Below are 12824 nucleotides of genomic sequence, written 5' to 3' on the forward strand. Positions count from 1 at the left end.
AATCTCTATTCAGTCAAAGTCAACAGACTTGCAGGAGAGTCAAACAGGGGTAATTCCAGATGAATCAAACAAGGGGAATATATGAGTATTGTGGAGGAAAATCTGTCTGTCTTCCTGGTTGCAGGTGTTGTACACTGAACTTCCAGAGGCTGTTTAGGGCAAGGGAAGGAAGAGCTGCACAGATAACCAGAACAGTTGGAAAACTGTTCCAAAAAGCTGGAAAAGAACTCCAGTAAATTCGGGGGTAGAGCTGTCATTTCTGTATTTTTAACTACATGGTTGTTAATGAAATGTCTTTTTAATATAGAAATGAACTTTTTTTTCTTCCTGAAGAATTTGTAACAATGAAAGAAGCCAAGGAATATTTAGAGGAACAGCTGTGTTAGAATTTTAAACCAGTAGGATTTGATAAAATCATTAAGTGTATGTGAGTACTGGAACTCATGGGTTTTGTACAGAGAAAAGGTTCCAGTCAAAACTTCTCTCCAGCTCAGCAGATGATTTGTTAGTAGGAGGGGTGTTCTGCATGCCTGGCTGGAAGTTATGAAAGGGATTCATGGGGCACAGGATGGAAACTGTGGAGGGAGGTTTCTCAACAGCCCATTGAGAGCAGTGACCCAACACAGGCTGGAGAAAGATGCAAACAGTGACAACAATACCGCCGAGGATTAGGATCTTTTGGCCCATATGTTTCCTGTAGGTGAATACAAGAACTGAGCAGCTCTGCTCAGAGTTAGCCACCTGTTTACTCAGCATTGCAGAGGGCAGCCAGCTTTTCATTGTTGATTAGGTAACCAGAAATGCAGCCAACACCGAACTGTGCTAATGCCACACTGGCACAGGACTCGTCCCACAAAAGGGTCACTGCTGGCAGCAATGCCCCACATTCCTGTGTGAAATGTTGTTCCTCCATCCCTCCCTGTACTCTCTCAGCTCCAGGCATGGGTCACTCTGTGTGTTCTCAGTGCATGGTGGGCATTTCCCTCTGCTTTTCAAGTCATTGTCTCAGCAATCTCTCTCCCCTGGTTTCTAAGAACTTCCCCTTTCCCCACAGTGGTCTGTTCATCATCGCATCATGAGAAGGTATGAGTGAGGTCACCTTGTCCTTTGGAGGTATGGTCCCCAAAGCCACTGCCTCCTTGTGCTTTCTGCTCAGGAGAGATGAAATCCCTTTCCTGGACCCAAAGCCAAAGCTGCAGGGGAAAGGCCTGTTCTGGTCTTACCCATGCCAGCCATGCTGCCTGCAGCAAGGAAGCAAGAGGCACCATTATATACTGAGAAAGCTTTCTGGCTTGTATTTGTACATTCATCCATGGGGGCTTTCATTCCTTTATTGTATCTATAGGTCCCCAGGCCCAGGAATATTGCTTTAAATGAGGGAAATGGTAACAACTGGAGCTAGATCCCAACACCTGCTTTCATAATCTGTAGCTGTCATCCCTTTTCAGCTGTTGTCCATTCTCCTTCACAACAGATCTGCCCACTGCAATCAACACACAAATTCTCATTGGTTTAATTGGCCAGGTCCAATCTCCCTAGAAAAGCTCGGGGTTAGGAAATCTGTACCACTGACCATAGGGGCATGGATAAAACATGAAATGCATTCTTCTCTTCTTTTGTTTGAGTGCAGGTGGAGGTATGGCCAACATCTCTTGAAAGAGGGCCATGTGCTCTTTAATATTTTACTTAAGCCTCTTATACTCACAGAAGAGAATGACCTTTTAACTATGTCTCTTGTCTAGTTTTGTTCTCATGGCCAATGAATCACACCAAGCTTTGATTGACCGAGTGTGAAAATTACAGCATAAGGTCATCTGTCCCTTTGAAAAAGCAGCTGTTCCATTTTTTCTGTCTAATTGAGTTTGTCCTGCTGAGAAGGACATGAAGTTTCTTTCATATTTCAAAGTGATGAGTTCTTTGCATAATTTGGAGTGAATCTGGAGTAGGAGAGGGACTGCTTCTGCTTATTGCTACTTCATTCTCAGAGGAAATGTAGGAGGCTGATTTCATTATCGATGAAATGTAACCCACACAGGCTGCTTAATGGCATTCCTGCACCAATGTGACGTGTTCTGATGAGGGCCCTCTGTATTTCACCTACTGCTGTCAGGTTGGCATTAGCTTGGACTGCTGCAGAGGCAGGGCTTGAATTCCCCTGGAGTAAAGAGCACCTCTGCAAGAGACAATTCTCCCATTCCTCTTTGGCTGACTAAATGGCAAATTGGTGCCTTGTTATCACATTTCCCTGCAAGGGAGAATGGAGGAGAAAGAAATATAAACAGAACCAAAAAAAAAATGCAACCAAAAAAGGAAAAAAAAAATTAAAAAACACAACCCCCTCCAAAATCAAAGAGCTGCTAGAAGGCTCTCTCCTTCCCTGTTACTGTTAAGTACAGCTTCAAGCATCCAACTTCTTGCAGGGAAAAACCAAATCTGAATCACAGAAATTTCTTACTGCTCTTCCGGTACTTAGGCAAGCTTACAGGTGCAAGTGGTATCAAGGCAAGGCTAAAACTGTGACTCAAGCCATTTTGAGATAAGGAAGCAAAACTGCTTCTCCTAGAGTCATAAAAGCAAGACAAGGTCAAAACCATGAAACTTTAATTTCTCTCATTAAATGAAAGCAATAAAGACTGTGTAAAACACTGTCTGCCGCTTCTTTACAGAAGTGAAGTCTTCTTCTGCTGAACCTAATCAGCCTCAGTTCCAGTGATTTTATGCGAGGTTTCAGCCAGGTTTGCAGACTATAAAGTGAACAGCCTCCTGAGTAGAAAAGTACAGGTTTATGTCTATGTGTGCAATAGTATTGTTCCTTCCCACAACAGCCCTGTTGCAATTCAGAGAAATGTTTTCCACAGTCAGTACAGTCACTATTCTGATCAGCACTGTGGTTTATCAGTGAGGACACGAGGGACATCACTGTGGAGCCAGCCTTAGCATAAGAAGGGGCAACAGGTACTTACCAAGGGTCCCTCTAGCCTCATTCTGCTTCCAGTAGTGTTCAGGTCCAGAAGTCTGGAAAGAACCTCAAGCAACTGGATAAATTATCTTTTCCTTGTGTTATCACTCATTTACTTTTTTCTTTCTTTGAAAAAGATATTGCAAACCACGTAGAGCATAATTTCTTAGCAGCCACATTTTCTCTATTAGCAACTTCATTGTGAAGATAATTTAGCTCCTGGTCCCTCCCTTGCTGCTTATTCCAGCAAATGTCCCAGCTTCAGTGAGGAGGCAGTTCAGGGCCCAAGCTACACATAGACCATCAGAGATGAAGAGCAACAGATCCTGTTATGTTTTTATGCTGTCATAGTAAACTTATACTGTTTTATTATTGTCCTTAGCTTAGATTTTTCATCTGTGCTCAGTTATAATGCAAGTGGAAAGCTGTATAAAGGATGTAGAATAAGCTACTAATTTCACCCTGATACCCTTAGCCACAATATCACTATTGAATTCTCTAGAAGTTTAATAGAAGGAATGAATGCTACTGGAATATTTTTTCCTAAAATTATATGAACTTTCCTCCAAGGTCACCACATTCTTGGGTAGCCAATAAGCTTTGATGCTCACTAATAGCTAAAACAAGCCCAAGCTTTAATCAAAGGTGCATTAACTCACATCCTGTTGTTTGGCTCTATGATTGCAAAACTAAAATGACTGAACACAATGTGTCAACATACATGCTTTAGTAAGCACTGCTGCCAACAGTTCTTGGCATAAAATGAGTTGGCTCATCTTGAAAATAGGCCTCTGTTCCTTAAAACCAGGGCAGAATGCAAATGCCTGCCTTGCTGACCATCACCCACATCATTACCAGTGTTACTTGTGGAGCACCGATGCACACTCTCAGAAGGGACCTGCAGGAGATGTGTCCTGTTAAACTGCTGTATTGCAGTAAGATGAAATCACTTGATTGATCAGATAAACCTGTAGACTACGGGTAAGCCTCATGCAGACTACGAGTGTTTTGGGAGGTCTGTCTGTGTAAACAATCTGTCTGAGCTGAGGTCATTCTTTCTGGAAAGTAAAATACCGTGTACTCATTTTGTTGGTTCCTTGGGGATGTGCACTCCATTATCCTAACCTTGAAACTGACAGGTGTCAGGAGACAGAAAGAATGTAAGGGAGAAGAGCAGCTTGTGTGTGGGGAAGGATTACTAATGAATGGTGTTCTCCTGAAAAGGCTTGCTCTAGACACTGGATACATTGCTTTTCATTTCTTTGTAATCTTAGCTAACTTATACTATGTGAGAGAATAGATTTACATTTTCCCACTCGGTTTTATGCAAAGGAGATGGTAACTATTCAGTTTTTGACTGATTTTCCTTCATTATTTCATGTCACAAGAGGCTACAAATGTAAGATGATAATGTAGAAGGTCTGTAACTGGACCTGTGCTAAGTGCTGGGTTGAGCTGGATATGGCTCACATTAGCTCCCCATGCATGGAAATCCTGTAAAGCTATTCTGGAGCTGTACAGCTCCCCTTTCTTCCACTGTATTTGTAATTACAATGTAATGTTCTGAATAATACAATCCTAACTGAGAAGCAAGAGAGCTAGAAATGACTCTCTGTTGCTCTGTAGACTTGCATCCAAATCCCTGTCTTAAACAGGGATGTGATCTTCATCATAGCCAAATCCCACTGGCTGTCTGTGAAAAATCGATTATTCTGCATAATAATAATGACCATACTAATCTTATATAAATTCTTAGAGAATTAGAGACATTAAAGAAAGGAGGAAAAAAAAAAAAAGAAAAAAGGAGAAAAAATAAGAAAAACAAAGAAGAAAAAATAGAAGAAAAAGAAAGAAAAAAGAAGGAAGAAAAATGAAGGAAAAAAAAATAGAAAAGAAGAAGAGGAATAAAGAAAGAAGAAAAAGAAAAAAAAAGAAAAGAAAAGAAAAAAAAAGAAAGGGCCAGGTAAGGATTCAAATGTAATTTGAATGCAATTAGTCCACAACCTGGACGAGGATGACTCAGTAAACCTTTGCTAACCTCTCCTCCCTTTCCCCTTCTGCTCCATCATCCCAGTATGAGGAAGGCTTAGTATCACTGGCTTGGTGCAAACAGTTTTTCACATAAAAGGTCTGAGACTGGGAAGTGGCAAATATCTGGGCACTCATCCCACTGCCTGGGGCAGTGGTGTGCTGCAGAGCTCAGATAAGGAGTGACTGCCTTTAACGGCACTGGTTTCCTAGATAGTTTTTGCTTAGTGCTCCTCATTCAGCTGGCAGTACAGGGAGAGACTGTTGGATGAATCTCACAGGAGTTGCATTGTTACTCACCCCTGATCTTTCTGGAAAATATGGTGTTTGGGCCTTTGAGCTCATTTTCTGCACTCGCCATGTGTTTTTGAACCCGTACGTGTATTGTGGACCTTTAGAACAGTGACTAGGGTAGGCTGAGCTCAGTAGCTCAGGATGATCTTTTCAGACTTCCCTTTCCCCCAGGTAAAAGTAACAGCAGCAGCAAAGAAGAAAATAGATGGAGAACAAAAAGAAGGACTGCAGGCACTGGGATGCCTTTATGGCAATTTATATAAATTTTGTGGCAATTTACAGAAAGAGTTCATACCTATTGAGGTTGAGCATGATGTTTCTCAAAATTGAATGCTGTACTGTGCTTTTCCACTCATGGCATACCACTGCCTGGGGATTTGGCAAGACTAGGCTCTGCAGAGTGACCCAGGACAGGCAAATATTGCTAGTTTAATAAAGAGTAAAGTCTTGAACATGGGTGTTTATCCTGTATGCCATCACGCACATGCTGAGCGGTGCGAGCATATTTTTAAAAACTGCTGGAGAATCTTCTCTAATTCAGGCCAGACTCCAGGCAGCTTTACCAAGGCCATGGAATGGTCAGTCTCAGCCTCCTTGTCAAGGCCAGTGCCATTCTGGCCCCCCCAGCCCTCCCACCAGAAATGCACGCCAAGGCTTGGTATGGGTCTCCTGGGAGAGGCCTCCTGCACTGTGCTTGGGTGGCTCCTGAAGGGTGCAGAATGCTCTGTCCCCGGCAAAAGTGAAGAGTCAACCTGCTGGTGCAGAAGTGTTTGGGGAGGGCGAGTGAAGCTTTCTGGATGATTCAGAAGTGTTGACACACCATGGCAGCAGGTTAAGATTGATCTCCACACAGCTTGCCCTGTGTTCCTTCAGGGAGGCATGTCCCTGAAGCAGGGGTGACAGGAAGGCTCATGAGTCAGCTCCCAAACCACCAGAGCCCTCAGTGCAGTGTTATGGGAAGTGCCATTGACCTGGGGTCACGCTGTGAAGCTCTGCTGTAAACTGCAGCTGCGTAGGAGCTGATTCACATCCCTTTCATGTCTTTCCGATGAAACTTTCAGGAACGATTTTTGCGTGTTGCCTTCATCTTCCATTGTTTGTGGGTCAACCTGAAATCAGGAATCAATGCTCCTGCAGAAGCAGAAGATGCTTCAGTACACCTGCTTGAGCAAAGGTGTTTCTTTTCCTTGATCTAATTGTCCTTGTGTCTGTCAGTCTGGCTGCTGGGTTGTGACCTAAAAATGGGCCTGATGGATGATCTTCAAAGAAGTTCTCTGTGCATTAGAGAGTCTTTCTATTAAATAGAATCAGATGTCCAATCCATTCTTTGAAATTTCAGTCCAAGACTTGCTTTTGTTGGGCATTTCCCTGAACCTAGCAAAGAGAAATGGCCTAATTATCTTCAAACACAATAAATTTCCAGATACTGCAGTGTAGTGGTGAGAACAAAACCCAACACTTTTTCTTTATACTTGATTTTAGAATGGTATTCAAAGACCTCAGCTGACAAGAGCCACTTCACAAATACATAGTGGAAAACCATCTCTCTTACAAAGAACTTCAAGCTGATGGTCAGTGAGAGCATTAATACTTCATATTAATGAAATTCTGCAGGGGGAGGCACCAAACCACAGAGAGGAAGGGATTAGCTGATCTCCTGTGAGCTACCTGATTTAGCTAGTCAAAGAAATTAGCTCTTTTTGATGGTGACTTACCTTAAGTTTAGATCAATGTTGAAAACCAGGTTCTGTGCCTTTCCACTGACAGGGGAGGAAAGCCTACTTGACTGGAATGGAGCAGGTCAAGTGGTCTAATTTTTAGGCGGATAAATTCAAGTGAGATGAGTCCCAGCCTTGTTTTCATTTCCACTGCAGCAGCGCTAAGAGCTCCAACTGGAGCACTCTCAGAGGGCAATATGTACTCTTGCTCTTTTAGCACTTGGCTCCTTTAGTAGCCTTTGCATAGTGTCCACATCCTTCCAAGAGAACACTTTTTGTCCTCTGCATCCAAAGCAACATCAGAACATTTTGATCATCAGTAAGGCTTTGACACAGTCTTACATCACAGGCCACTGAAACGCTGTTGAGATGAACCTATGGTCAGACGGGCACCAGAGCACCTTAGGAAAGTGAACTCAGATGGTACTCACCAATAGTTTACTGTCTAATTGCAGGCTACCTTGACTACATTGTGTGAGATTTGACAAGTGTCCATCCATCCATCCTCCTAGGGATGATGAAATAGACCATATTTATTTAGTCAGGGGCTGAGAGCCTGGAAGGGACTGATCAGATGAGTGAGGTTTCAAGGGATTAGGACAAATCAGAACACTAGTGTTAAATAGCCAGTGTGGAGCTAAGTGAGGACACAGGCTTAGGAAGAATCAGTTGCAGGTATGCAAATGAATGTGTAGGAACTAATTCTGATGAAAAACATGTGAGGGAGTTGATAATGCATCAAAAACTGAAGTGCCATACTGATGAGAAAAAACACCAAACCAAATCATCAGGTGAGGACACTTAAATGGGAAGTTTTCAGTGTAAACCAGCTGATACAGCTGTTCACTTCACTTAAAGGGGGGGTGGAAGGAGCCTAAATGAAAGGAGCAAAGATACTCCAGAAAATAAAACCCATTAAAAAAAAAGTTGAAAGAACAGGCACTGCCCAGCCCAGACGAGGAAAATCTGAAGGAAATGTAGGCTGCAGTCTTCAAATATTTAAAAGGTCATCATAAAGATGGTGGTGGTTGATTTCCTGCTCCACCCATATTCTGCCTTAGGTGAACAAGAAGCAAGAAGATGAGATTACAGTGAAGGAAATAGAGCGCAGATGTTTGAGATGCAGAGTACTTCAAGGCACCAAGGAGCTTTAATCACTGGCAATTCTTAATAATGGATTAAGATCCATTAAAAATGGATCTTAATAATGGGATCTTTTCAACCCTATATTCTAGGAATCTGTGATATCACCGACTTCATGGTGAACAAACACACATGACTAGGTGCCTGGAATAATTTTCAGAAAAATGTAGTTTTTCAGCAATGACAATTCTTCTTGCTGGTTTCTCTAATCTTTGCCAGAACTTACATCTCTATCCCCTCCACTCCCGTATTCCCCAGTTGCCAGAAAGAGTGATTTGGCCTAGCTTGAAGTCTGCATTTTAGATTAGAGAGGTCAAACACTGCTCATACTGTCCATGTGCAAATGGTGGCCTTTGAGACTTTTTGGCAGAGCACTTGGCAGGCAGTGCAGACCCTCTCCATCTTGGGGCTCAAGTTCCCCTGAACCATTTCATCATCTCTTCAAGCAAAATAAAAGCAGTTCTGGGGGTGGGGCTGAGGAGCGGTTGTTAAAATCTCTCTTTCCTCAGTGTAAGCAGCATCTTTATGAGGACAGCGAAGTACTACCAGCTGGAGAATTAATTTAGACATTTCCTTTTATGGAAGAAGTCTTTTTCTAACACTACCAAAGAGAAGCTTTTAAAGAACAGCTCTAATTTGAAAAGCTTACTGTTTCCTTTTAGGCCGTAGATTCAGTCTAAATAAAGAGCATCTTCCCATTGCAGTGCAGACATTTTCAAGTGCACTGACAGCAACAGGGAGATTTTGGTTATCAGTGAATCTGTCTGTGTTTTATTCGCTTAACAAAATAATTTTGTTGTTCAACATTAAACATCGGTGTCAGATGGGAGGAATCTAATTCTCCTCACTGGGGGCAGATCCAGCTGTGCCGGTGCATGGAAGAAAGGGTTGGGGGAGAAACAGGGTGAGCTGTGTAACTGAATGGCCACAGCTACTCCTTGCAGCTGGAGGGGGCTGTGCAGGATGCAGCAGTGTTGCTAATGCTAAATTACCACCTTCACTCCCTCCCTCCTCACTACGTCTGTACCTGGCTGGGAGCCTTCAGGTGACCCACCTGCTACTCACATGTAGAAATGCTGCTTGTTCTGTGCAACCCCGTGCTGATGTAGGAATCCTGTTTCTAAAGACAGCACAGTAGATTTTATTTGGATCTTCATTTTGCCAAGAATGGGTGGTTTGCTTTCGATTTTTCTACAAGTCTCTTATGCCTGACTGTCTCAGCCTGCATTTTGCCTTTACTCTTTATCTTTGCTTGCATTTGCCATTAGGTTTGTGTTTTCACAAACTTTGCTGGTTTGGGACCTAGTGACAGATTTAGGAAGTGTCTATCACCCAGAACTCCAGGTGACATCAGCTGTGACAGTGGAACAGAAACTGGGGCTAATCCACTCAAGAAGATTACAGACTATGTCAGGTCTGATCCCTGCTGTATCCTTAAGGTCCTGTATCTCTCCAGCCCTAGGTGATGATGTCACCTCCTTCCTGGTTCATAGGACACCTGGATTCCGACAGACAAACATTTCCTTTGGATTGATCTAGAATGATTTCTTGTGAGCTGGCACAGACACAGCTTTCTGCTATACCTTAGCCTGATGTTGTAGATATTTTCAACTACATCAACAACCTGTTTCACAGTTCAACTCATTTAACCAGTGCCCAGGATCACTGCCCAATTTCTGCTCTCCTCAGGAAGATTTTTTGCTCTTTTCACTTCATGTCAACAAACTACAAACTTGTCAAATTCCACTGCTTCACTGTAATTACAATGTGGGCATGAGAAATTGTTCACAGAGTCAAAGGCAGAGATGTGGCTCCATAAATATGTTTGTCAAACTGACCTCAAGCTGGAAGACTGGCAGTACCAGTGCCAAAAAATATTTAGCAGGTGCAAGCATGCCAGCCACTTCTGGTATGCAGTATGTTTCTTTAGCAAGTAGATGGCTCTATGTGCTGTTTCAGTATCTGTGGACAATTCTCCCATGTGCTTCTATTTATTTGCCATGGTATTTTGATTGATGCTATGCAGAGCTGCACTTGACAGCCAAGCACCTCACAAACCCATTCTCTCTTCTCTTTTTTCACTTGTTCATCAGCTGCAAAGTTTGTACTTTTTATATTTTCCCAAGTGATTGCAATGCACTCTAACTTCAGAGAACTGAACATTTGATGCAGAAAGGACTGAGTTCATACTAAAAGGCAGAGTGCAAGCAAGAGAGCAAACAGACCCACCGGGTGGACACAGTGGAGACAGGACAGGGAGAAAAAAATGCAATGAAGAGTCAGCATAAGAAATAGATGAAGCACAAGTGATTTTAGCAATACATCTTCTACAAAGGAAAAAAAAAATCACTCTTGAGAGCGGGGAAGAAGCTTGATTAAATGGCCACAGGGGGAAAAAGAAAAGAAAAAGACATTAAGACAAGTCAACAACAAGCATTAAGCCATGCATATGAGACTTGCTTACCAGTATTCTTTATATATCAGCATATTTATTTAAGCAGGTTGGTTCTCCTTCACTCTTTTTCAGCCTGGAAAGAGAAGAACAGAGGGCTATTAAAGCACAAGACAGCTAGGATAACAAATAGATATGCAGCCTGCAGAGCATGGGCTTTGAGCATACTCCAGCCTCCGAAGGCTTCACACACATATAATGAGATAATGAAATGCATGTGAAAGGTTTTGTTTTGATTTGTTTTGGTTTGTGTTTTTTGCTGCTCATACCAGTGATTTGCTTTGTCTTATTGCAAGCCCAAGGGATTTTTGACACCCATATGCCAGGTTTGCTGCTATTGTGAAGAGGAAAGGGGGCAGGGAACCCAGAAAATAATGGCAGAGAGCCAGTCATAGAGCCAAAGCAAAGGAAGTGGCATTAGAAGCTGTAGAAGTGGGATGTGACTGTAGGCAGGACCAAATCCAGCTTGTCTGAATCCAGACCAAGCTCATCTGAAATGTTCACAAGCTGCTTCCTAGTAATTTAATGCCTGGAGTGACTAAGGCTGAAGTTCACTGGGGACTTTAACTTGGTAAAAGACGACTTTCTTGCTGAAAGAAACTGATTTTGTTCTTGTTGGTAGGCGAAGTTCCCTTTTTCATATGGAGCCAGCAGGAATAGAAAAGTGGGAATGGAAGAGAAATATTTGGAAAATATGAAGGGTACTTTGTTCAAATCCTGATCAAATTCTGACCAGCTTGTGAATGAGACAACCGCTTCCTCTGCATGTCTCTCATCCAGTAAAATTGGAGCATAAGGCTTGGCTTGACAATTTTAAAAAAGTTTTTTTTATTATAATATTGGTTGAAAGAAGCTCTGTTTGCAGTTCTCCAGTGTGACAGAAACACAAGACTGACATGCAGCCTTGTGCCACTGGATCTAAAACCAGAGCCAATGGTCCTCATAGAAATAAACTGAAGACATGAATGAATTAACAGGATTGCAACAAACTGGGGAATAATGGAAGAGCAGAGTTCCTGTTGTCACTTAGACCAGACTGCAGAGGCCTGGTTTATGTCAGCTCTTCACTCCTGCTCACCTCCTCCCCTCCTGCAGCAACAAAACCATTTTGGAAGCCTGGAGCATGACACATTATGGGGACATCTGTCAGAAACTACCCCCAAGCTGCTGTGGATAAATGTCAGATGGGTAAGGTTGGTCACAGTCAATAAAAATGTGTGGAAGGTAATTCAATCATTCCACAAAGAGAAACACAGAACAAAGATTTCCCTCCCTCACATGGGGTCTGTAAAAAGCCTTTAGAGCCAGGCATCCCCATTTTCCTCTGCAGCATGTAGTCTCAGGGGCAAGATTCCCCTTCTCCCCCTTCCACCTTCAGGCTCATTCCTGTCAGTCTGTCATTCCTTCTGTTTGGCAGTGCTGATGGGGTCTGGAGGGGGAAAGCACCCATCCTGGGGACTGGGGAGCTGCACATCAGTGCTCACGAGAGAACTTGTGATTTGGCTTCCCATTCCCTGTCCAAATCTCCTCATCAGCAGGATGCTGTACAGGACTTGACCATGAGTCCTTCTGCTCATGGCTTGCTTGCATGAAAGCCAGAAACTCTCCCGGTGTCTTAAGCAGAGAGTCTTGTTGGGAGGATTTTTGTAGGCTGCTGTTAGATACCTGTAACCCATCTAAGTGACATACATGTGCTCTTTGAATCCTTTTCTTGTTATCTGTGCGGCTTTGATAACATCAGTGGGTTTATGCCCACCTAGTTTTTTCTTTTATGAACACGTATGATACAGAAGACATTTTTACAGAGTACAATTAATGTCATCCATGCCAGAAACTGCAGTGGCATAATTACTGTAATAAAAATCCCATACTTGTTTCTAATTTTAATATTGCATAATCTCAGTCTATGAAATTGCATATTGTGATGTTTGGAGCACATATCACTTTTCTTAAATTAAGCTGGTGCTCACCATTGGCATTTATAAAATTTTTCTACACAATCTCTTTTTTTTCGTCCTACTCTGAAGGCTGCCTAAGAGCTACACATTCTTTTGTCAACATATCTGGAGCAAATGTGCTCCTCTATTTCTAAAGGCCATAGTAATGCCTGCTTCAGAAAGTCTGTGTGTGGAATCTGGTGAATATTTCACAGATGTGGAGCAGGACCTCCCTATCAGCCATTGGATCTGACCAGATGAAATTTATAACATCTGCTGTTCCTAGTCAGGCA

The sequence above is a fragment of the Poecile atricapillus genome, chromosome W (genome assembly GCF_030490865.1).
Source record: "Poecile atricapillus isolate bPoeAtr1 chromosome W, bPoeAtr1.hap1, whole genome shotgun sequence".
NCBI classification, from domain to species: Eukaryota; Metazoa; Chordata; class Aves; order Passeriformes; family Paridae; genus Poecile; species Poecile atricapillus.